The sequence below is a fragment of the Ostrea edulis genome, chromosome 7 (genome assembly GCF_947568905.1).
Source record: "Ostrea edulis chromosome 7, xbOstEdul1.1, whole genome shotgun sequence".
In the NCBI taxonomy this organism is placed as follows: Eukaryota; Metazoa; Mollusca; class Bivalvia; order Ostreida; family Ostreidae; genus Ostrea; species Ostrea edulis.
In genome coordinates, this window is record NC_079170.1 from 3,052,433 (window position 1) to 3,076,593 (window position 24,161).

The 24,161-nt window shown below is 33.8% G+C and overlaps 1 long non-coding RNA gene across 2 annotated transcripts; it reads right to left on the bottom strand.

The window, feature by feature from the left end:
• Positions 1 to 7,574: 7,574 nt before the first annotated feature.
• LOC125660855 (uncharacterized) lies at positions 7,575 to 23,990 on the bottom strand. 2 transcript variants are annotated; one of them, XR_008796480.1, is made up of 4 exons: positions 21,825 to 23,990; positions 17,503 to 17,715; positions 11,296 to 11,366; positions 7,575 to 9,489 (listed from the first exon to the last, which is right to left on the bottom strand). It is a non-coding gene; the product is annotated as an uncharacterized LOC125660855 (long non-coding RNA). The 2 variants fall into 2 exon arrangements; XR_008796479.1 differs by having other exon boundaries at positions 23,697 to 23,988.
• Positions 23,991 to 24,161: the final 171 nt, after the last annotated feature.

A 24,161-nucleotide genomic window follows, 5' to 3' on the forward strand; every position in this document is an offset into this window, starting at 1 on the left:
AGACCGCAAAAACTGAGGTCCCGTGTCACAGCAGGAGTGGCACGATAAAGATCTTTCCCTGCTCAATGGCCATAATCGCCGAGTATCTATAGGCCTAAATTTTGCAGCCCTTCATCGGCAGTTGTGACGTCTCCATATGAGTGAAATATTCTCGAGAGGGACGTTAAACAATATTCAATCAATCAATCATGTGCATATGTACAAAGTAATTTTGTCAGTTTTAGTGCTACACAACTTGAATGTTTAAAAGAGTCGGATGAAAAGAATTGAATAGTCCGTGATTTTATAAATTGACCAGCCCTGTGATTTCACAACGGGGTTAAGGTGTCCCGGGTAAAATAACAAGCAATAACAGCATATTCATATAAAAGTAAAATTCTTTCAAGCGTCGCATATTTTTAGTAAAAATCGTTTGTCAATACATTAACAAACATCGTATCACGTGGGGAAATCCTTTGCTTACCTATTACGTCGTCATACAAGTGACGTAGAGCTATTTTTATCCGCTAGACTTTTGGTTGTTTATCACCTCGTTCCAGGTGAAAGATGCACTCAAACCATTTGCAGCTTGGGCTTGATATGTCGACATTAATATAGTAAATTTAAAGAGTGATACGGATCGGTACAATATCCTATCAAAAATATAGCAATTTCCATAATCTCAACTCAAATGTTGGGCATTTTCCACATTCACATCCAAATCGTATCTAAACGAGGCAAAATATTGTACCTTCCGTATCAAAATCCTAAATCTGCAACTAGTTACCTTTCTGAATATGCCTAGGTCGAAATAAAATATCGTCATCTTTCACCTGTAACGAGTCGATATGTACATGCGTTGGTTTTCTTTATTCTAAATGACTATACACATTGGGGGGCGATATCAAGGTCACAAAGTGATGTAAAGATTATACTTTACAGTCTTTCGTTCACATATTATATATAAATATATGAGACTTATATATTATTGAAGAAATTTAGGGGGGGGGGGGGATCATCTGACAAACAGATTAAAACACATACAGCTTGAACACTAGATAACGGCAATAAATAGCGAGAAAATATTATGACATTTTCCCCGCGATACAACTATAGACCTGTACGTTGTGACGTACTTTTATATCGTGACGTCATATAATATGAAGTGCACCGAGGTACATTTTATGATGATTATTTTAACTTTACTCGGGACACCTTAACCCTGCTGCGTTGTGTAAGCTCTAGCTGCAGTTTGATCAAATTTTATTTATTTTACTGTATATGTTGTCTCCGGTATGACAGTGTGTACGGACATTTTTGGATTCCATGTTTACAGTGGAAATTCTTAAAACCTCATGCTATAAGCATGGTATATTGATTGTGCATTTCTAACCGATCGTTGGAAGAAAATTGACATAATTTAATAAAATTCAAATAGAAATGTCTTCAATCTAGAGTCTTCAATGCATGTTTCTGCCAACATGTCTTCGGTTGATCGTATGTATGGGAAATTTTGTCATTTATACATCTACACGGATATTTCATCGGCAAATCGCTGTGGAAATTTGCCTGCTATGTATTTGAAACATATCGTTTGAATGAGAAGGTCGTCACACGACAAAATCAAGTGAAAATGCCTTTAAATTACTGTTCGTGTTTTGTTGTCACATGTCCTCAGTTGATGGTATGTATGTGTTAATTTTGTGATTTCCATCGTTGCAGAGATAATTAATCGAAATGACGTACGTTCGAGTATGAAGGTTATCGTATGATGATGTACACATGAAAATGCCTTCAGTATTCTATTTTATTTTTATTTATTTTTTGCTGATACGTGTCTTCTGTTGGTCATACTTGTATGAAAGTCTATGATGTTTACGTTTGTTTAGTAAAATTAATTGACTTCGTGCGTTCGATATAACATTAAATACATTTTACGAGTTTATAGTATGTATGTAACATTATGTTTGTAAAAGAAGATCCTGAATCTATGATATGTTGCCTAATAAGCAATAAAATGAAAAATAAATAACACATACCTTCATCTGTTTGGGTGACATTGATTGTCCTTGATCTGTATGTTTTGAAGCGCTTTTATGACCAAGAAGGCATGTAAACTTCCGTTTTAACACGCGCATGCGTATTACACCTCGTGGTGTGTATACGGCCATGCTGGCTGACTGGAAATTTTATACACACCACATACACAAAACTACAAAACACCTCCAACTGGTCCATGCATTAATTTTAATATATATGGTTTATGGCATGGTTTTGAGCATTTCTGAAGAGAAATTCAAGTGAGGACCGGATTTTGGTTCTCACTTGATTTTTGTGTCCTCAGTTGTTGCTGTGTAACCTGACGTCGGTTCTCAGTTGAGACCGTTTACAAACACACACACACATTATATATATATATATATGTGTGTGTATGTATGCATGTGTGTGTGTGTGTGTGTGTGTGTGTGTGTGTGTGTGTGTGTGTGTGTGTGTGTGTGTGTTATTTGATTTAGGTATATGTCTGCCTCCTTAATTACATGCATATATTGCACATATATTCATATAATTTTGTTAGAAATATAAACCGATAAAGAACTGACAAAAAATAGCCTGGCGGAATTAGCGAGACGGAAGGGGGTTGCCCATCCCCATTGCCCTGACCAAAGAGAGAGAGAGAGAGAGAGAGAGAGAGAGAGAGAGAGAGAGAGAGAGAGAGAGAGAGAGAGAGATGGGTTTACACAGCTGCTTACAAGGTGAAATGAAATTCAAAACACTGTCGCAAGTCAACCCGCCTTGCATGCGCGTTTAAAATCATTTATGGCCTGACGTTTGAACAATTAATGACGACGAAGGTTTATCAAATCATATTTGTTTCTATGTCATCAGTATGTTTACTTTAAAATCTAATAAATCTAGATCCACCTATGAAACCAATACTGGTTGGATCACCGAAATAAAATCCTTCTACAATTCATATTCAATAGTATTTTTGATTTTGTAAGGAAAACTCTATCATTGAAATTAAAATGCCGAAATTTGAAAAAAAAATTACAAGAAGGAAATTAGTGCCCTCAATACGATGATCGTTACAGAAATCAATTAAACGCCCATTTATCATAAGTAGTCACGTGGATGACGAGATTTGAAGAATATGATCTTGTATCACATCATCCTTAAGATACTTAATTTTACCTTACAAAAACGAAAAGGAATTTATGTAAGGAATAAAGGAAATATCTAATGATCGAGTGATTCTTTTAAGTACTTGAAAAAAAGCTCTTTTGTATCCACTAAGAAAACAGTTTCAAAGCACACTATCAAAATATATGTAATTGTAGATGAACTGCAGATCACCCATCAGTTATATATAAGCGTTCATCCATTTGAAATTTGGGAGCAAAAAGGCAGAACACTACATGTGTTTTCTTCATATCCGCTGAAAGAAATGCAGATTTTATTATATAGAATCAACGGAATCACCACGGATGTTCACCGGAGAGGACAGGAAAGCGGAATTCTGACGGGATCAGATCAAATTAGAAAGAGTTTTAGCGGAATTTTTCTCCCGCAGAAATTTTTAACATGTCAATTTTTTTCTGTCGATAAGCCCAACCTCTGCAGACCTGGATGGACATGCCTGGGGTTACTATGTTTTGGAAATCCTCTAATTCTGATCAGCAGCGGGAATTGTGTACTCATACGGATATCCAAGGAATTTTGAAAAGTGGGGAGCCATTTTTATAGGGTGCTAAACCTGGAATTAATCTTAATTAATCACATCTTTTTGTAAATTTGCTTCCTCTACATTCTTCACACACACACACACACACACACATACGTGCATAATGCCGAAACTCACTACACAAGACTTTACACCTGAAACTCACTACACTATGTTCTAGTTATGCTAACCAGAATATAAATTCATTTTTACGTAATGTGGGACATCTGTATATTGTTCTGATACTTGAAATATAGAAAAGCCGTCTCTAAAAATATTGAATTTACACCGGATACCTACGACACGGTGTCACATGACTCATGTGAACACACACGGGAAACTCACTACAGAGTGTTTAAACGTGATATATTACCCGAAAGTCACTACATTTAGTCTGGCGATTGATTGAGAGCACAGGAAACTCAAGCATTTCAACCATTTTAAAAAAAAAAAAAAAAAACCCAACAATTTTTATTTTACAGTATCCCCCTTTACAGCAAACAGGACTATTCCGGATACTAAAGTAAAGGGGGGGGGGGGTTACTTTGGTATACGGAATAGTCCTGTTCGCTATAATTTACATGTGTTTATTGAAATAAAATCCCAGTCTTTTATGCATTGTTTTACTTCAGTTTATCACAAAATATTATCCGGAAAGTTGGTACCTTTAAAAGAACTATTTTTTTTTTATATATCAGACGATATGGCTTCTCGGCCAGTGCACGAGGTTGTGTTTAGCAATGAATATTTTCATATTTCAATGACCTTCATATCCGAAGAAGAGCCTCGGTTTGAAGTGTCACATTGTAACCTATATATTTGATCATAAGTTATATTAATTAAAGGTATTTGATGTTCTACCAAGGAGTGGATGCAAGGGTTGGAGGACGTGTACCAATCCTCAAAGGCAATGGGTCTGAATAGTCCGGCGTTATGCCTTCAGTGCGTCCATGGTTAAGCCCTGGTGGGCCATGGGATGAGACACCTGGTGTTGTAGCGTATACCCCCTTCAGTAGGTTCATCCTCCGGAAAATCTGCTTTATGCCTAGCCATTTAGTAATTACTTTCAGAGAATTTAGGATAATGGAGGATCCAGATGGATATTTACGTCCTAGGTTGAAAATTTAAAACGTTTCTATTTACCATTTTATTAATCGTCTATCATTGTATGAAAGTCATTTTAAATTGAGATTAAACTATTTTTTTTTATGTGTTTGGTATAAAAGTAAGGAAAAACTCCTATTTTTTTCCCCGACATAAATTTTGAAAAAGGTTCATTTATCATTCGACAATATAGAGCCTTTCATCGAATCACGAATACTGGTTCAATATCCGTTTTTAACATTTTCTATGTCACAGTATAAGTTGGATTTTATAATATGTCCTGTGTTACACAATAATATCAAATAAAAATAAGGTCTGATGAAAAGACGAAGAGTGGATATTGAAAATGTACATATACAGTAAATGTATTCGTCTGCTCATGCATTGTGTCCTTGTACAGAGTACAAGAATAGCTTTCCCCCAAGCTATTTACCCCCCACCCCTACCCCGAAATTCTGGCTATAAAGCAACCCTACCACATCCACCGGAAACCTGGCTAACTATCAGTATTACCCCTAAATAAATTTGGCTATATAGCAAAATGCATCTTATTAAAAAATGATCCTTCATAAGCGCAATGAGCATTCAATTCAGTAGTTGAACGACTGCCAAAAGAATTTACCCCTTTAATCAATATATCAAAGATATTAATGAAATTGCAACCAACCACGTATGTGTATTGTAGGGAAGTTTCACTACTAGGGCTAGGGGATATAGCCACCCCTCAAAGGGGGTGACTCACTAAATGCCATAGCCAGTCTTCCGATGGAAATCCAGACCAATCACGAAGGAGGGAGGCTCACTATTGATAAGTGTGGGGTGGGTGTGGGTGTGGGGGGTCTAACTATATTGCCAGACTCCTCCGGGGGAGGGGGGCTTACTATATATAGCCAATTTTCCGGGGGGAGTCTCATTATATAATACCGGTAATTAATATTAAGCAGATCTAAACAAGGTGTTCAGTCTATGAATCACCAAATCAACGTAAACTCAAATAATTCAAGACATCTTTAAGCATTTGAAAATATCAATTCATTTGATGCGTGCAATAATTCAATTGAAGATATCTTCAAATAATTAATAATATCTACTATTCTAATTTCTAGCGCGCATTGATTAAATTGTTTATATTGCTCTGATACTTAAAATATAGAAAATCCGTCTTTAACAAAATTGAATTTTCACCTGATACCTACGACACCATGTCACATGTGAACACACACCGGAAACTCACTACAGAGTGTATAAACTTGATATATTACATGAAAGTCACTACATTTAGTCTGGCGGTTGATTGAAGGAATTAAAAGGGAACTCAAGTGTTTCAACCACTTCTCAAAAAACAACTTTTTGGGGAATTTATATACATATCAGAGAGAGAGAGAGAGAGAGAGAGAGAGAGAGGGGCTGTCTAGTGTTTTGTCAGTTGAACTAAAATATACTCTTCTGTAACAGAAATTAATGTTAAAAAGATTTGAAAAAGGTTTTCAGTCTAAGAAGCTAAATTCAAGATAAGTTTAATTATTTGAAGATATCATCAATTCATTTGATGCTTGCAACAATTCAATGAAACATGTTCAGATAATTACTAAAATCTACAATTCTGAATTATTGCGCGCATTGATTGAATTCTTTATAGCATTGAATACTTTGATGAGTTGATTAGGCTATAGTTGAATTGTTGTTCTCTTCAAATGAATTACTGATATCAACAATTGAATTGATGCCCTCCACAATTTAATTAAAAAAAGCTTTAATTCAATTACTGGCGCTTCAATTCAATTACTGTGTGTAATAATTTAATTATTGCTCTCTTCAATTGAATTGATATTTATTCAATTGATGCATGCAATACTTCTTCTAGATACAACAACTATCTAATTAGATCTGTCTTGAATTCATTATATTAATTGAAGTGTTTCTCTCTATATAAGAGTTGATGTGCTCATTAATTTCTTGTACAAAAATCGTTGTAAATAATTAAGATATTTTCAATTGAATTAAAGAGATTATTAAATCAATTATACGGAGCTCAAAATCACATGCCGCGCTGAAGTATTGCAGTCATCAGTTAAATAAATGCGCGCAGCAAACCCATTATTGCTCTCATACATTGAATTGATGGGCAGCGCGCATTATTTAATATATGGGCGCAATAATTGATGTGAACACCTAATCAATTGATGAGAACAATGATTGATTTGATGCGCACGTCAATTGATTATTACGGGTAATAATTGAACTGATCTTTTTATCTGAGTTTTTGTTAATTTGGCGCTCCTTATCAGTCACACTTGTAATATAACCAATGTTGCATTCAAAGGCGTCTGTATCCTGGATGTCCTTTATGTCGAAATACGACACCAAAGGCCATTTAAAGGTGACCATACAGGAAATATTCCTGGTTATATGACAGTGTACTACAGTGCTTTAAAGATCTTTTTTTTTTAAATATCTGAATACAGACACTGCTCAAGTCACAGGAAGAACTTGTACCAAGGACTTTTAAAAATACTGTGTGTCCCTGCATCCATCATGAATCTGATCGTTCAGAGTTCAGGATTTTTCTTTCGTACTACTCTTTCAGCAATCTATCAAGAGATACTGAATTTATAAGACTCTATTAAATTGTCTTGATTTTTCATTAGTATTTGAGAAGACACTGAGTAAAAATACTCCTAATCCAATTTGTCACTTGCGAAGTCCAAACCTAATGAAAACTACACCAATTTTAAGACTTCTTTAAAGCAAAGTACAATCAACTGCAAAATATAGGTGTACATATTTATTTCATAAGCATACAAAGCTGATCAATTTAGCTCAAAAAACCTCATATGATGTAAATAAAGCTATTCTTTAGTCTTAAAACAGCAGACACTTAATGTTCATTCATATTTGAAATTTGAGTTAGCTATCAAACTTGAAATATCTATTGAATATAAATGAAAACAAGTTACAAGTAAGAGCATGGTACTATCAATTACATTATAAGTACATTAGTGTTAAACTGCAATTAGTTTTAGTTAAATACTGTTATATTATCTTAGTATATTCATTCAGTCTTTCAATCGCACATGAATATAAGGCCTTGGAATACCATTAAACTTTTTGTTCAATTCAAGATATAGATGGAGAATTATTTCATGTGTACTGCTGTTGATTATATATTTATCAATTTTGAATGAACCAATGTATGGTGTACAATGAATGACAAATGCTGATAATACATCTTGTATATAAAACTAGTATCAAAACCATTTACAAGAAAGATTTAAGAAACATATATGCCCTCCATATTACAATATTGAAAATGATCATTTAGAATGTCTGTAGCAAAAGTTACAATGTATCTATTAGTCAGAGGCAACCATTATATGTGATCTCTAAAGGTACTGAGCAGATATTTTCAAATAACCAGTTATTTGAGTCCTGACCTTTGACCTTGAGAGTTTAAAACCAATGGGAGCCATCTATTCTTTAGGCGGCACCAGACTACCAAGTTTGATGTTTGTCAAACAAGGGTTCTCAAGATACTGAATGGACAAAATCTGATGTCCAGAGTAGTTTGACCATTGACCTTAAAATGAATACTAGATATCTACACTTATGATGTGTCAGTGTACCAAGTTTGATGTCTGTCAAGAAACGCAAACTCAAGATATTGTGTAGACAATACCTATGTCCGTAGCATTTTGACCATTGACCTTGTGACTTCAAAATCAAATGGAGTCATCTACTCCTTAGGTAGAACAAGTGTACCTGATTTGATATCTGTCAAGCAAAGAGTCCTCAATATATTGAGCAGACAATATCTTGTCATGTCCAGTTTGACCCTTGACCTTGTGACCTCAAAATCCATGGGGTATCTAATTCTTAAGGAAAATTAGTGAACCAAGTTTGATGTCTGTCAAGTGAATGGTTCTCAAATATTGAACAGACGGTATCTTACTATGTCCAATTTTACCTTCAACCTTGGGATCTGGAAATCAGTAGGAGTCATCTACTCTCTAGGGGCAACCGCTGTACCAAGTTTAGTAACTGTCAGGTAAAGGGTTGGTTCTTTAAATATTCAGTGGACAATATTTTATTATGTACAGTTTGACCTTTGTCCTTGTGACTTCAAAATGAATATGGGACATATACTTCTTAAAGGAAACCATCTACTTCTTAAAAGAAACCACCTACTTCTTAAAAGAAACCAGTATACCGAGTTTGATGTCTGTCAGGAAAGCGTTCTCAAGATATTGAACAGACAATATCTTACTGTGTCCAGTTTGACCCTTGACCCTGTGACCTGTAAATTAATATGGTTCATTCACTATCTAGGGGCAATCATTGTACCAAGTTTGGAAACAGTCAAGCAAAAGAATTCATTAGATATTGAGCAGACAAGATTTGCTCTACAGACCGAATTAGTCATGTAAAACAATATATACGTCCCCTCTCGTTCAAATGGAGGGGGCATAAAAATTGGATTAACTCTTTGTAACACCTCTGCCAGGAAGTAATATTTTTAACAGCAAACTTTCCACGACACCATGTTAAACTGGACAGCGATTTCTCCTTCCAAATGGATTTTAGACAGTCAACCTGAGCCAGAGTTTTTCCTAGTTTGATGAAAGTCTCAAATTGTCTTTACAAAGCTGCCTTTTCTGCAGTGGTCCAAGTGTGGCACTGAACATTGGCTGTAATAAAGAATGGACAGTACATATCACTTGAAACAGTTGTACAACAGTTTCTTGAAAGATTGTCCAACTCATTTTCTCTATCATTTACCATAACTTAAAGTAAATGATTTCAAATCAATAATATATTTTTTAAATGTTCTATCCTAAACCTTTATTAAACTACCAATAGATATTTAATATAAAATAAGAATATTGATAAAACTGATGTATGCTCCCCAAAATACATCTCACCTGAATGAACTATTTCAAATAACAAATGATTCACACAATGCTCAATAAATGTTGATATATTGTTGGAATGAAGGTTTCTTTATCATATATAAGGTATATGTTGAGTGATGTTGACCTTTACAAAATGACCTTGAGTGACCTTTGTCTGAAAGCCATTTGCCTATTACCTATCTGCACGATTTATGATCCATACTTGTTTAAAAACTAATGAAATAAGGCACTTTTCCTTATATATAAGGTGTATATTCTGAGTGAGCCTGACCTTCCCAAAATGACATTGGTCCAAAAGTCTGGTCATGAGTAAACTTTGAGTAGAGTAACAGAAAAATATGACTGTCCAAAATCCCAGCATTAAATTGGTGCAGCCTAAAGAACTTTTGACTTTTGAGTCATGTGATCATGACCCTCTACAAATAACCTGGGCATAAGGTTTATGACATACTTCTTGGCTATAAGCAGCCTCTGTGTCAAGTATGACTTCTCCATGCACCTCTAACTTAGAATATTAACATTTCTAAGACTTCATAATCTGAAACTCCTAAACTGTGCCCCTAAACTTGTCTGAATGACTTGTGTTCAGGGTGATGACATTTCTTTGATCATATTTTAATTAATCTTGTATAATTTTCTGAAGTTATTTCATAATAAAATTACATTATAGAGAAGAATTTTGCATTGCACACCCAGAAACCTTGACCTAGCTTGTCCAAATGATTATCATCTGATGCTGGTTGTTGCACATTCTTTGAACACAAGCAACCTCTGCACCTAGTATATTATTCTCCTGTTTATCTCATCTTGCAATTTATGGCAAGGACAAACAAGATGTGTTTGTGAAACACAAATGCACCCGATAATGGCCAATTCTGAAGATGGCCAAGGTCAAAAGGACAAATATCTTGGTACCAGTAGAAAGATCTTGTCACAAGAAATGCTCATGTACAATATGAAAGCTCTAATATTTACCATTTAGAAGTTATGACCAATGTCAATTTTTTCTCAAAAAGTAGGTCAAATGTCAAGGTCAAAAGGTTTAGTACCCACGGAAAGGTCTTGTCATAAGGAATACTCATGTGAAATATCAAAGCTCTAGCTCTTACTGTTCAAAGGTTATTAGCAAGGTTAAAGTTTCAGACAGAATGACAGACAGGACAAAAACAATATCCCCCCCCCCCCCGATCTTTGATCTAGGGGGCATAAAAATATCTGTAATCTTGTCCAAATGACCCTCTGCTAAGGTCAGGACATACCCTTAAGTTAAAGCAAACAAGGCTCAAAATTTTTCTAATTTCAAAGAAACAACAAAATGATCTAAATTAAGTAAACTTTGTCCAATCATTATGAAAACCCTAGGTGCAGATTTTTATATGTCTTTATGATTTGAGAGAGTGTACACATTTTAAGAAAATTCCATTAGCTAGTCTCCTAAAATGAGTACAGCCAAAATTATGCCTACAGACAAATCGACAGACAGACAGACCAACAGACAGACATGGCGATTCTAATATACCCTCCTAAACTTCATTTGCTTGGGAATAACAAAATATAATACAAATTATGACATACAAATACCTCGCTTTTTTCTTCCCGACTTCCTAGATGAGCTAGGGTGCCTCAGTATCTGCATTCCCTCTGAATATAGTCTACAACATTGAAGAGATAAAGCTTTAAAATTTTTGTACTGCTGTAAGTTACTATTAACAAAATGTAAATGAACTTTAAATATGTAATATACATATCGCGTTTTCCAAACACATAAACAAGTTACTTCCACCCTGTGTATGTGGGGACTCGGGCAAGTGTTGATGTCTCTATTTGAGTGAAATCCAATAACAAGAATATTAGTAATTGCTTCCCCAAACTGCATCTAACCAATGAAGTTGAACTACTTCATGTAACAAATGACTTGCACAATGATATATAACTTTTGAAATAAAGGTTCTTTTCTATATAAGGTACATGTTGAGTGACCTTGATCTTTCCAAAATGATCTTTAGTGACCTAATCATTTGAAATTTATTAATTAAGTTGCCTATTTAACTTATCTGTGTAATATATGGTCAATACCTGTTCAAAAACTTTTTCCTTGTTAAATATAACCTTATTTTATTACCTAACATTTTGTCTTCACGCCGCACAACACAGTACACGTTAACATTATTTCACATTAGGAAATACTGGTCCAATCATTTTAAATATTGAATGTTTTTAAATCTTTTTTTTTTTTAAATGCATTCATTATTTCTAAGTTACATTTTAATTTCTGAGGTGCAGGGTGGTGAGTAGGAATGTTATTTTTGAAATCATCACAATTAAATCATATCAAGATTGTGAAACTAAATTCAACATGCTTTAAACCAAATTTCAATGTGTTGATTGAGAGACAAAAGATTTTTGAAATCCAAATATAAACTTTGAATATTTTAGAAAGAGATAACAATGTTAAAAAGTTCTTGGATATCAACATGGTTGGTTACTACAGGCTTCTCAAAAGAATTGATCACTTTGTATTGACATTGAAACTCACTTAACAGTTTAAGTGTGTGAAAAATCTGTATTGACAATGAAACTCACTACATGTGTGTGATAAATCTGTATTGACATTGAAACTCACTACATGTGTGTGATAAATCTGTATTAACATTGACACTCAATATATGTGTGTGATAAATCTGTATTGACATTGAAACTCAATATATGTGTGTGATAAATATGTATTGACATTGAAACTCACATGTGTGTGATAAATCTGTATTGACATTGAAACTCACTACATGTGTGTGGTAAATCTGTACTGGCATTGAAACTCACTACATGTGTATTGATCTGTACTGACATTGAAACTCACTACATGTGTGTGATGTGTACTGGCATTTAAACTCACTACACGCATGTGATAAATGCGTACTGGCACTGAAACTCATTACATGTGTGCAAATGTGTACTGGCACTGAAACTCACTGCATGTGTGTGATAAATATATATTGACATAAAACTCACTGCATATATCAGATGTGTTCTAACATTGAAACTTGCTACATGTGTGATAAATGCATATGTATATTGGCATGATATCACGTGTGCATTGCATGTGTGTGATAAATGGAATCCTTCATTCGTATGAATGGGAGATAGGGAAATTCCACAGAGGGGACAAGATTTGCAGTCTAGGACGAGACTTTGCTGAGTCTTAAGCAGTGAATCTTGTTCCAGAGGTGGAATTTCCCTATCCCACATGAGCAAATAATAAAGTGTTATTTTTCTCACATTTTATCAGTTCAGTATTTTAATTCAAGAGCTTTGAGAAAATTCAAAATTATTGAAATCCTTCTTTGAATATATGCAAAAATTAATTACACAGTATGAAGATCTCAGCATACCTGAAAATGGTTTACAATATAAGTGTAAAGTACAAAACCCAAGGTTGTCCATAAAAAAGCTATACATAATATATATCAAATTGAAATTTGAAGAAAACAATACAAACTATTTTTCTTTATCGTGTAATGTAAATCAGAAAATATACGACATACATATGTACATCACAAGCAAAGATATGTCTTAGCAGTGTAAGACAGAAAAATCTTGTATTATTAGCTGTCTCACATGGGTTGAGTTGGTCTCACACTAGTGATTATGTGAGAAAGATGTATACTGCCTTATACTGGCATGAGACTCACTATTAATATATAATCAATTGAAATAGAGTCTGTATATTGATGAAGCAAACTAAAGGCCAATTTCATTTGTCCAAAACTGGTGTACACTGCATTGCATACGTTATAAAACTGGTGTAAAACAACGCATTGAAAAATAAAATAAACTGTCAAAAACAAAAATATGGCAGAACATGTTATTTTCATTCTTGCCACTTTTATAATATATTCAAATCATCCAATTCCTTGACATAATTCACAAAGATCCCATAAAAGCATGAACATGATACATGCATGCAAACTATATAAATGGTGAAGCTGTTATGCATGAATTCTCATATTTTCAGTTGATGTTAATTTGTTAATCACCTCATATACCCTGACAAACTAGACAGTGATTCCTTATATTTATGTTCCCAGAACTTAGGTTATACTCTGTTCTCAATAACTATACAAGAGATCCTTTATATGCAATCTTTTTAAGATGATTGTACGTACATGTATATCATTTGGATGTGCAGAAAGATAGTACAGTGGAACCCCGTTATTACGTTTTCCATTTTGTCATGATAAAATAACGTAATACCGGGGGCAACGTAATAAACGTTCCCAGTTAAATCCGTTAAAAATATCATTTGGAAATTGTATATCGTCCGTTGGTACTCCGTGAAGGGGTGTGTGAATATATCTTTACTGTTTCTTTGTTTAAAAGACTATGATACTTTGTTTTATTTACATCTTATCTTTAATGTCCGTAATTCTTCATGTTCTTATCCCTTTTCTTTATTTCGGTGTAGGATACATAAGGATGTTTTGATAAACGTTGCTTTTTCTGCATTCGTTTGGACCGCCATTTTGTTCAACTTTAAAACAATGCGTTCATGTAAATTTCTTTCAATAACTCGTTCCGGTTCGTATTCAACATTCGTATTAAAAAATAACAAAACATCTTTTTTATTAAGTTCTCTAATTACACAATACACAACACAATAAAAAAAATCCCACCCAAAAAACAACAAAACTATAGACACAAAACGCACACAATACCCAACACTTGCACACTTCTCACCAACGATAAACATGCACGGAGAACAATTTAAGCGCAATCCACATAAAAAAAATATATAATGATGCACGAAGATTTCATTTATAACGCTAAATGATGGCACTAAAATCACGTGCGCATCAAGGGATTTTAAAATATTCACTGAGGTAAATGCCGTGCACAAATCGGCCGATAGATTGGTGTATGTATGGACGAGATTTACGAACACCCAAGCTGCATGTCCACACAACGAACAATTTTTTTAATTGAACACCTTTAGTCACCTATGTCCAAGCAGTTACCCAAGCGGTTGTAACATTGCTACGATAAATTTTGTCTTTCTTGTTTGGTACCAAAGCTGTCCGTGAATAGAGTTTTAATAGCGAAGGTAATCACACTATGCTGAACACGCAGGTGGTTGAGAAATTATTTCTTTGATTATCAAAATATGAAAAATGAAGTAAATTTCATAGAGTACAATTTCTAAATAAACATTATTTAATTGTTTATCACTGGCTTCTATAAGGGGTATTCACCTGTATTGATGTCGCTAGATCTATCGAAGCGTGATCAGTCAAGCGTCTCTAATCCCCAAACAGACCAGGAAATTTACGTGGTGACTGCCTAAGGCAGTCAAGGTGTGAATGGCTTATTATTTTGAGAATCACTATTGAATAATTAGGGGTTTATTACGTTTTTGTCGGAATATTTACAACGTAATACCGAGTCCCGGCATCTTGGGACAACGTAATAACGAGGTCTATTTTATATAGGTTTATTAAGAAATGGTTTTGTGCTTTGAAATTCCAACGTAATATGCGGACTAACGTAATAAAGGGGGAACGTAATAACGGGGTTCCACTGTATTTTAGTCTGAATGTGCATGCATTGGATTTTGGTACACTAACTTGGGAATCAGTCTAAATTTTTTCTTGTTCTTTGAGATTGTTTAATATTCATATTGTAGGCATTTATTAATTAAGACTTGTAATTTTTAAGATTTTTATTTTTAAGATATTTTTAAGATATTTATTAACTGATCTGCATGTTCAAAATGACCAATCTGCACATGCATTCAAAATTTCATTTTGATTGGATTTAATACTAAAATGTCTGTAACTTTCTTATGAATAAAGTGAATGAGTTGATATCACAGCATAGTAGATAGTATGTGTATCTATATAGATTGGTGTAATACAAAAATGCCAACACTCAGTATATGCATATCCTGTCTTTTGAAGATTCTATATTTTTTCTATATTTCAAGGACCATAATGTTTATGTTTTTCATTAAATTCTTCTGAAGTTGAGGATTTTAGTATGTCTTGGCACTTACAAATTGGTATGGCTAAAATTACTAGCCTGAGCATGTGCATGCACAATTGTGCTAAATTTTGATTAGACAATTTCAAAATCTCCACAGCGTTCTTATATATGATGCAAACATGAAATTCAAACTAATTATGCTAATCATATGTACATGATACAAATACCTGTTGGATGACATCAACAGAATTACAGATTGACATATGCACATAACGTGCATTGCTTTCTTTCATTTTTTGGTACTGAAATGACCACAACTTTCTTATTAAAGGGTAATTAAATTAAAATGATTTTTTGCTGTTGATTTACAATATGAATACCTACACATGCACACGTCAAGCATTTCATTCTGATTAGTTGCATACGTAATATTTAGATAACTGGTAAATCTCTTATGAATGAGAAAAATGGAATTATATTGACATATTCCAGGTATATACTACAAAAACTTAGAACGTAAGATTATGATTAGTTGTGCAGAAGCACAATGACATAATTTCTTAAATGGGGGGATGTTTGCTTAAACTACTCTCACACATCCTAACTGAAGAGCAACTTGAACTGACCAATGCAAGTCTGTCTTCCATTCTGAGTGATTGATGAAAAGTTCCTGTGGTTTTAAAAACGATAGAAAATGCATTGTTCCTTCAAATATATTGTTGGTGCGAACAGATATTCTAAGTATTTTTACAAACTATGGTCTTTCTCTGATCGATTGAGAGGGGTCGTAAAATCTTATGTCAGTAAAATAAAGGAGACATAATAGAAATTTGAAGGAGTGATTATTGGGATACCAGATCCCCCCCCCCCCCCCCCCCCCCCCATGTAAATATAGAAGAGAGAGGGTTAATTTGTGATGAGCCACTGTGATGAAATCTCCAAATGTTTTAGATATACATATAAAACAATATAAGATAAACAACTTTGTATTCAATATTTGTATTCACCTGAGGATGGATGTTAAAATCCAGAAAGCACTAGCGATTTGAATATATTTTGGAACTGCATATTTTCCTGCTTTTTTATTTAATTATTTTGACTGTGTGATATCAACTCTTTCTATTTGGATTATATATATATATATATATATATATATATATATATATATATATATATATATAAATTGATGATCAGATGGAGTTCAATCACATAACATTTATTTCTCTACAGGCTGTTTCGTAAGGGGATGGTTTCCCCTCACTCGTCGGGAAAAAAATGACATCTAACGAAAAACATCCGCATGGCTGAGAATATGTTACACAGAAACATACTGGATAGTTGCTAAGCATGATTACACACAGGATTGAGTAAATAGAAATATATATATATATATATATAGATAGATAGATAGAGAGAGAGAGAATTAAATACACACTAAGTCTTAAGGTTCAAGCCACATAATGCTGTAAATTGTAGGTGGAGGACCTCTGGATAGTGAGTAAATGCTGCATAGATGTTCCCTATGACCCCCACCAATGATACATTGCCTGATAATTCATTTAAAAATGTTTAAGGAAAGAAATTCCAATCTTGTTTTTGATATTGCACTTTCTTCTCATTTATTTTGATAAAAGGGGTGCTTAGTTTATTAAATTCCTGAAAAAAAGCAATCGATAGAAAAATGCTGGTTAAATTTCGAATTGGAGCCTAGTAGGAAAAGAATACAGTACCTAAAATTTCTTGTGGTTAAAAAGTTAATTTCGATCTCATGGTGACATGGATGATTATTTATATGAATAATTTGTCACATACTTGACTCCAAGGAGGTTAGGTTCTTCATAATGATATCCCAGCTAGTTCCTCTCTTCTTTCTATGTCTCTACTGGCATTTTGAGACACATAGTTTTTGGGTGGTTTTCCACTCCTATTACAAGCTTCCTTAAACAGCACCTGGGTAGCCACTTTCAGAATCATTTACATGGTTCCCTGCATGTTTCATCTGTATCTCATAATCTGTTGCGTCAACTATGAAAAAGAAACTTGACATTAAAATCAAATGCAAAGAATCTAATGAAACATTAGCTTGCATATACACATGTATTTATATTATTTTTCAATCTAACATTGCATGGTGACACATATGATTAACATATATAACATGAAAATATTTCCTAAACATGGATTATTAAAGTACAAATACATGTATGCATATTTAAGAAATAAGTTTAATTTTTTAAAGTATTTAAGGGCATGAACTGCTGGGTACCTGTAAAGTGCGAAACGAAATCGAAACGAAACGAAATCCGCCGAAACGAAACGAAATCTACCGAAACGAAACAGATTGTATAACCGATCTCTTTTAATTATATCAGTTAAGCCGAAGGCCTACATCAAAGGGGAGGCGAATTTTATTGATATGTGGTAACTTTCACAGGGGCCTAAGATGCCATTTTTAATTATTATAATTAAAAGAGTTTGGTTATACAATTTGTTTCATTTCGCTTAGGTAGGTTTCGTTTCGTTTCGGTGGGTTTCGTTTCCTTTCGACATATTTCATTTCGTTTCGGTGGATTTCGTTTCATTTCGGTATATTTCGTTTCGTTTCGCACTTTACAGGTACCCTGAACTGCTGCGCTTTACGCCAGCATACTTCATGAAGAGTGTTGGTGCTTCATGAAAAGTATGGTGCATGTTTATGCCCTCTGACATGTAAATAAACATCATGATCTGAATTTTTAACATATTATGAACACTCAACTTAATATATTTAGAGGTACCAGACTACTATACATAAATGTAAGCTTAAATATTCTTGTATTTGTTGCTCTATTTCTACTGAATAGAAGTAGAATAGTATTCTTACTAGGCCTACTATATAATTGATACCAATAGAATTCGAATGCTGGACAACTCGCCCCCAAGACAACTCGCCCCCTCTTAGGACAACTCGCCCTCTCTCAGGACAAGTCGCCCCCTTCTCTTGAGACACTCGCCCCCCAGGGTTTGACATTAACTTTTTGGGGCACTAGACCAATCGGGCTACTTAAAATGATTTTTGCTAGACCTGACCTTACATCCACTAGCCCTGACCAACGTTCCAGAAAAAAATCTTATAAGATTCTCCATATCTAAATACATGTACTTAATTTAAATCAAAAACGTTAAGTTTGAACTAAAATGCCTTTAATTGTCTCAAAAAAATCTTTAATCTCGTCATTCAATTTGATGCTTTTACTTTCAACCCTATTTTCAGTTTCATTAAATTTTTACCGGCACGGAAATTCTTTAATCCATTTAGAATAAATTGACCTCAATATTTTTTTTTTAATTTCTATTTCATAAGCCCTAGCTGCTTTGTTTCTTCCCAACATTTTCCTTTTTTTTCTTTCTTGAGACATCTTTTGCTTTCATTGAGGACGAGATTTCATATTTGATTATATAGACATTCCCGCACATATGTTTAATAAACACTTTTTTATATTCAATTCAAATGAACTGTTTTGGTGTTTTTTTTAATGAAAGTGAATTCAATAATTCTATTTAACCAAAACATAACTTTACACACATTAACAATGTGTAGATGTCGTAGAACATCACTTACGACCGCGACTTATTAGAACTAAAGATAGAGATTATGTCATCATGCGGTTCATTAAATTGCTCGCAAACTCTTTACAGTTATTTTTTTTATGAATAAAATATCTTATGATTTAAAGTAAAGTTTCTTAAATTTGTTCATATTTTTAACACGACCAGTCGGACTAGTAAATAAACATTTTACCCAACCAGACCTATCATTTAGTAGTCTCGGTCGGTCGGGCGTGCCTTAGTGTCAAACCCTGCCCCCAATATTATATATAAATATATTATCACATTTTATTTTTATTTTGTGTGTGTTATTTACACTTTTAACATTTATCAATGATGAAGCATGTAAAACTCTAGTAAACTCGCTAGTTACATCCAGATTAGATTACGGAAATGCATTGCTTTATGGTGTTCATTCTAAACACACCAGCAAACTTCAGAGGGCACAAAACACAGCTGCAAGATTAATAACACGCTCAAAAAAATCCGACCATATTACTCCTGTTCTAATAGATCTTCACTGGTTCCCAGTTGAGTACAGAATTCAATATAAGATACTTCCTTCATACTTTCAAATCTCCCAACAACCTATCTCCAGTTTACATAAAGGATATCCTTACAGTTTACAATCCCACACGATCACTAAGATCCGAATCTCTGCATCTTCTCCAGGTACCTCGGACACGTACGAAAACATATGGGGATCGACATTTGGACAAAGCTGCATCGAGTCTCTGGAATTCTCTGCCTTTTAAACTCAGACAATGTACTTCATTGTCTAATTTTAAAGTGGACCTCAGAATGCATCTCGTTAAATTAGCTTTTAATTTGTGATTATTTTTATATACTTAGTGCTCTTACATACAGCTCTTACAGTGCTGTTAACAAAAAACAAACACCCCCCCCCCCCCCCCCAAAAAAAAACCCTGCTGTTTGTTATTATGCCTATGTCCTTGTTATGTATTTAATTATTCCTAAGGGTTGTTTTAAATTGTTTCATATGTTATTAGGGTAATCATATCATATCGCTATATATTAATAATAATATTTATGCATTTTAATTCTGACACTATGAATATTTTATTCACATGTATGTGCACATCGATTTTATATTATCTTTTCTTTCACATTTGTAAAGCGCTTTAGAGAACTAATGTTGATAGGGCGCTATATAAATCTTTTAATTACAATTACAATTATAAAGATACGTCTTTTTCTTTCATACTTTAACACGAATGGTAAATTCTAATAGAATTATACATATATTTAATTATTGCATTTCAGAAAAAGTTAAATTTTTCATAAATCAATTGGCAAGGAAAATTATATTTACTGATCTTCAGGTAATTGATTAAATGTCTCTAATACTGAGGAAATTTTGAGGGTGTGGGTGTTTCTTTTATCGATATAGTATACATAAGTGTAAAGGTGAAGCATGAATATTCTGATACATGTAATTATCTTTTAATGCATTTCTCAACTAATACCCGTTGAAAAATAAAATTCCCATTTTAGAAATTTTATAACGGCTTTGCTTTACTGATTCTTTTTACGCAGTGTGATTCTTTTTACGCGGCAATTTCAAAGTGTAAAGAACTCTGATGATGAGTAACTCATAACGTTTGAAGTAAATTTATAACAGCTTGGGGGAAATGAAACAATTAGATTTAACAACAGACGCAGATTATTGATAATTATACTACGTCAGCTGTAGACCAAGCTAATACTCTCCCTATACCAAACGCTAACTTGTTTCCGCTGAAATTATATATTTTACATGTACATAAAAGTGATGATGAATTTACTGAACCCAAACACTGGATTTCCACTAAAATCTTTCGTCTTGCATAAAAAGACATGAAGTTCGGTGTTAATGTGAACACGTCTTATTGTCTGTGATGCATATACTATCTATAAGAAATTCATTAATTTTTGGTAATACACCTCTTGGATTTAGACCAAAAATAATAATTGTAAACATGTATGATATGTAGGAGCGAATTATCTCAAGAGAGGGGGCGAGTTGTCCCGAAGAGGGGGCGAGTTGTCTTGAGGGCGGGTTGTCTTAGGGGCGAGTTGTCCCGATGAGGGGTGAGTTGTCTTGAGGGCGAGTTGTCTTGGGGGCGAGTTGTCCTGATACCTAGAATTCATATACACACTATGGCAAAAATATTACAATGTAGGTTCATTGTTAATATTATTAAAATATCATACATACATGTATATCATACTATTTTACCACTACCCCTACAACAGACATGGGCAATACTCATTATACTGCACAGGTATTTTAATCAATAAATATATATATAAATAAATAAAAGGAAAAAACTCTATCTCTATAAATAGATGATAAATACACTATATATCTATCTATATGCATCCCCCCTCCCATTTTTCTATTTGTATCCATTTACAGATTAACAGCTGATTAAAAATTCAGATACCTGTAAATACTGGTAAACAGACAGACAGACAATGGTAATACATGTATATGCAGCACTGACTGATGTCTATAAACAATGATATCCTCATTTTATACTTACTAATACATAACTTTAAACACAGCACTAAGAAAATAATCTGACCCCTTTTTTTTCTTCTTCAGTCGGTCTACGGCACGAGAAAAATAATCTCCAAGTGCTGACAAATTCAAAAACTTCTGAATTTTTAACAATACTATTTTACATTTGTAAATGGTGCAAAATACAGATAATATTTTGAAACATAGGCTACACAAAATTGATTTACATAACTTCATTTATTTGAGAGTGTGAAATAACAAGAGTGTGAAGATTAAAACACTGTTACGTAATCGTTAGAGATGTCTATGAAACTCACGATAACATGTACCCAGTTCGAATCTCGTAATGGATTTATTATTTTTTTTTTCAATTTTATTTTTAGAAATACATATAAATAGTATCTGATTTCTTACAATTGAATAAGTAAAAAAATAAACAAAGATAAAAAATGTCATTTCTGCAACTTTATATGAAATTTACAAAAAGCCCTGGGGATCTTCCCCACTCGATTGAACAGTCTGTACATGTTCTGGTGCCGGTGTAGCGGTGATCGCTGTCGCTAGTGTTCAGGGTCGCTCTAAAAATAGCGGTAGCCCTTGACCGAAACCCCTTTATTTTTTTTAATGTAAGTTACACCGATTTGGCAACACTCTGAGAGAGAGAGAGAGAGAGAGAAATCCGGATCTGCTCTTGCCTTTTCATAAATTCAGTGAACTAGATTGGAGTTTCCATTTACTTAAAAAGTATATCTTCTTAACAGGACAAACATTGATAATTTAACATGAATTTGGTCTGGTATGAAAACACTGGATCTAGCTGCATGCACAAATGGGGATGGGGTTGGAGAGAAGAAAGGGGGGGGGGGGGACTTCATTTTGGGACAAATTACTTTATTTTTCATTCTATTCATATTGATGAGAGACACTTGAACCGCACATACTTTAAATGTCCTTGTCCCATTTGATTTCAACACCCTTTATTTGGAAATTTCTTTCAACGCCTATAAATCAACATATTATATAAAGTTGTTTATAGCCATGGCGTAAAGTCAACCATCAGATAAATTCACCCAAAATCTTTGCAACTGGTCGATGTTGGAACAAAATGAAATCTAAACAATTTCTTAAAATAAGGTAAACAATATTTTCCCCAAGAACTTGTTTAACCGCGCTTGACCACACCTTCCTTATTAAGGGGAAAGAGGCTGGAGCTATCCACCGGTTACCAGTTAATAATATCCAAAAATAGTGGTAATAAAGACCCAATTTTTTGGAGCTATGTACTTGTTTAATTTTCTTTGATATTGTCGCTTTGAAACGGGGTTTATATCTTTGAAAATATTGAAAATATTTTGCCAAGCTAAGATAGAATATTCTAAAGAGGAAATTCCAGTTGTTCGTCAGTTTGTTATATATCAATGTTATACATTAAGATACGCATATTCATCAAAGAATGACAAATATACTGTGTATAATAATTCAATTCTCATTTAATATTTAGAGAATTGTTGCTTTTAACGATGTTCATATGTCTAAAAAAAAACGTGTACACCGATATTGTATTGAAGAGGAAATTCTAACTATTCCTTGATTCTGTATTTGTAAAACATTTTGTCAAATCAATGATAAACCAAAATACTGAAGATAATCATGATGATATAAAACAAACACAAAAACATACAGAAAATGAAAACCATTGAACTATTTAAGCTTACACGCATCTAATTGTATCTTAGTCGTGTCAAAGGTCAACTTACTTTTTCTCACCATTACTGCAGAATAACGATACATCACATACCCCAATGTATTCAAACTAAACGGACGGGAACAAAAATATCAATTTTAAATCATTAATTGACTACTTATATTCAATTAAATAAACAAAAACACTTACATTTGCATTGTCATCCACTCGACCTCGTTTCCTTAGGAAGTTGAATTTGCGCATGCGCGAGAATGTGGCAAGGATGCAAAGTGTGTAAGCACCCCATTATGGCTCGGTGTTGTGTGTAACAAAAGTCGTGTGTAACCCGGAAACTCACACTATACAAAATTTTGTATTTTCTGGGTAAAACACGATGAAAAATTCCGATTTCAAGGGGTCTCCAAACCTACGACACACTTTTGTGTCGTAGGTTCTGAAAATGTCGTAGGTTGCTCGTGTGTAACCTTATACGTGTCGTAAGTGTCGGCATAGTGCGCGAACACACACACACACACACACACACACACACAGAGAGAGAGAGAGAGAGAGAGAGAGAGAGAGAGAGAGAGAGAGAGAGATAGAGAGAGAGAGAGAGAGAAGGTGATACACTTTACTCTACTAGTACGTTTCTACACGGTGATAGCAGGTGTACTG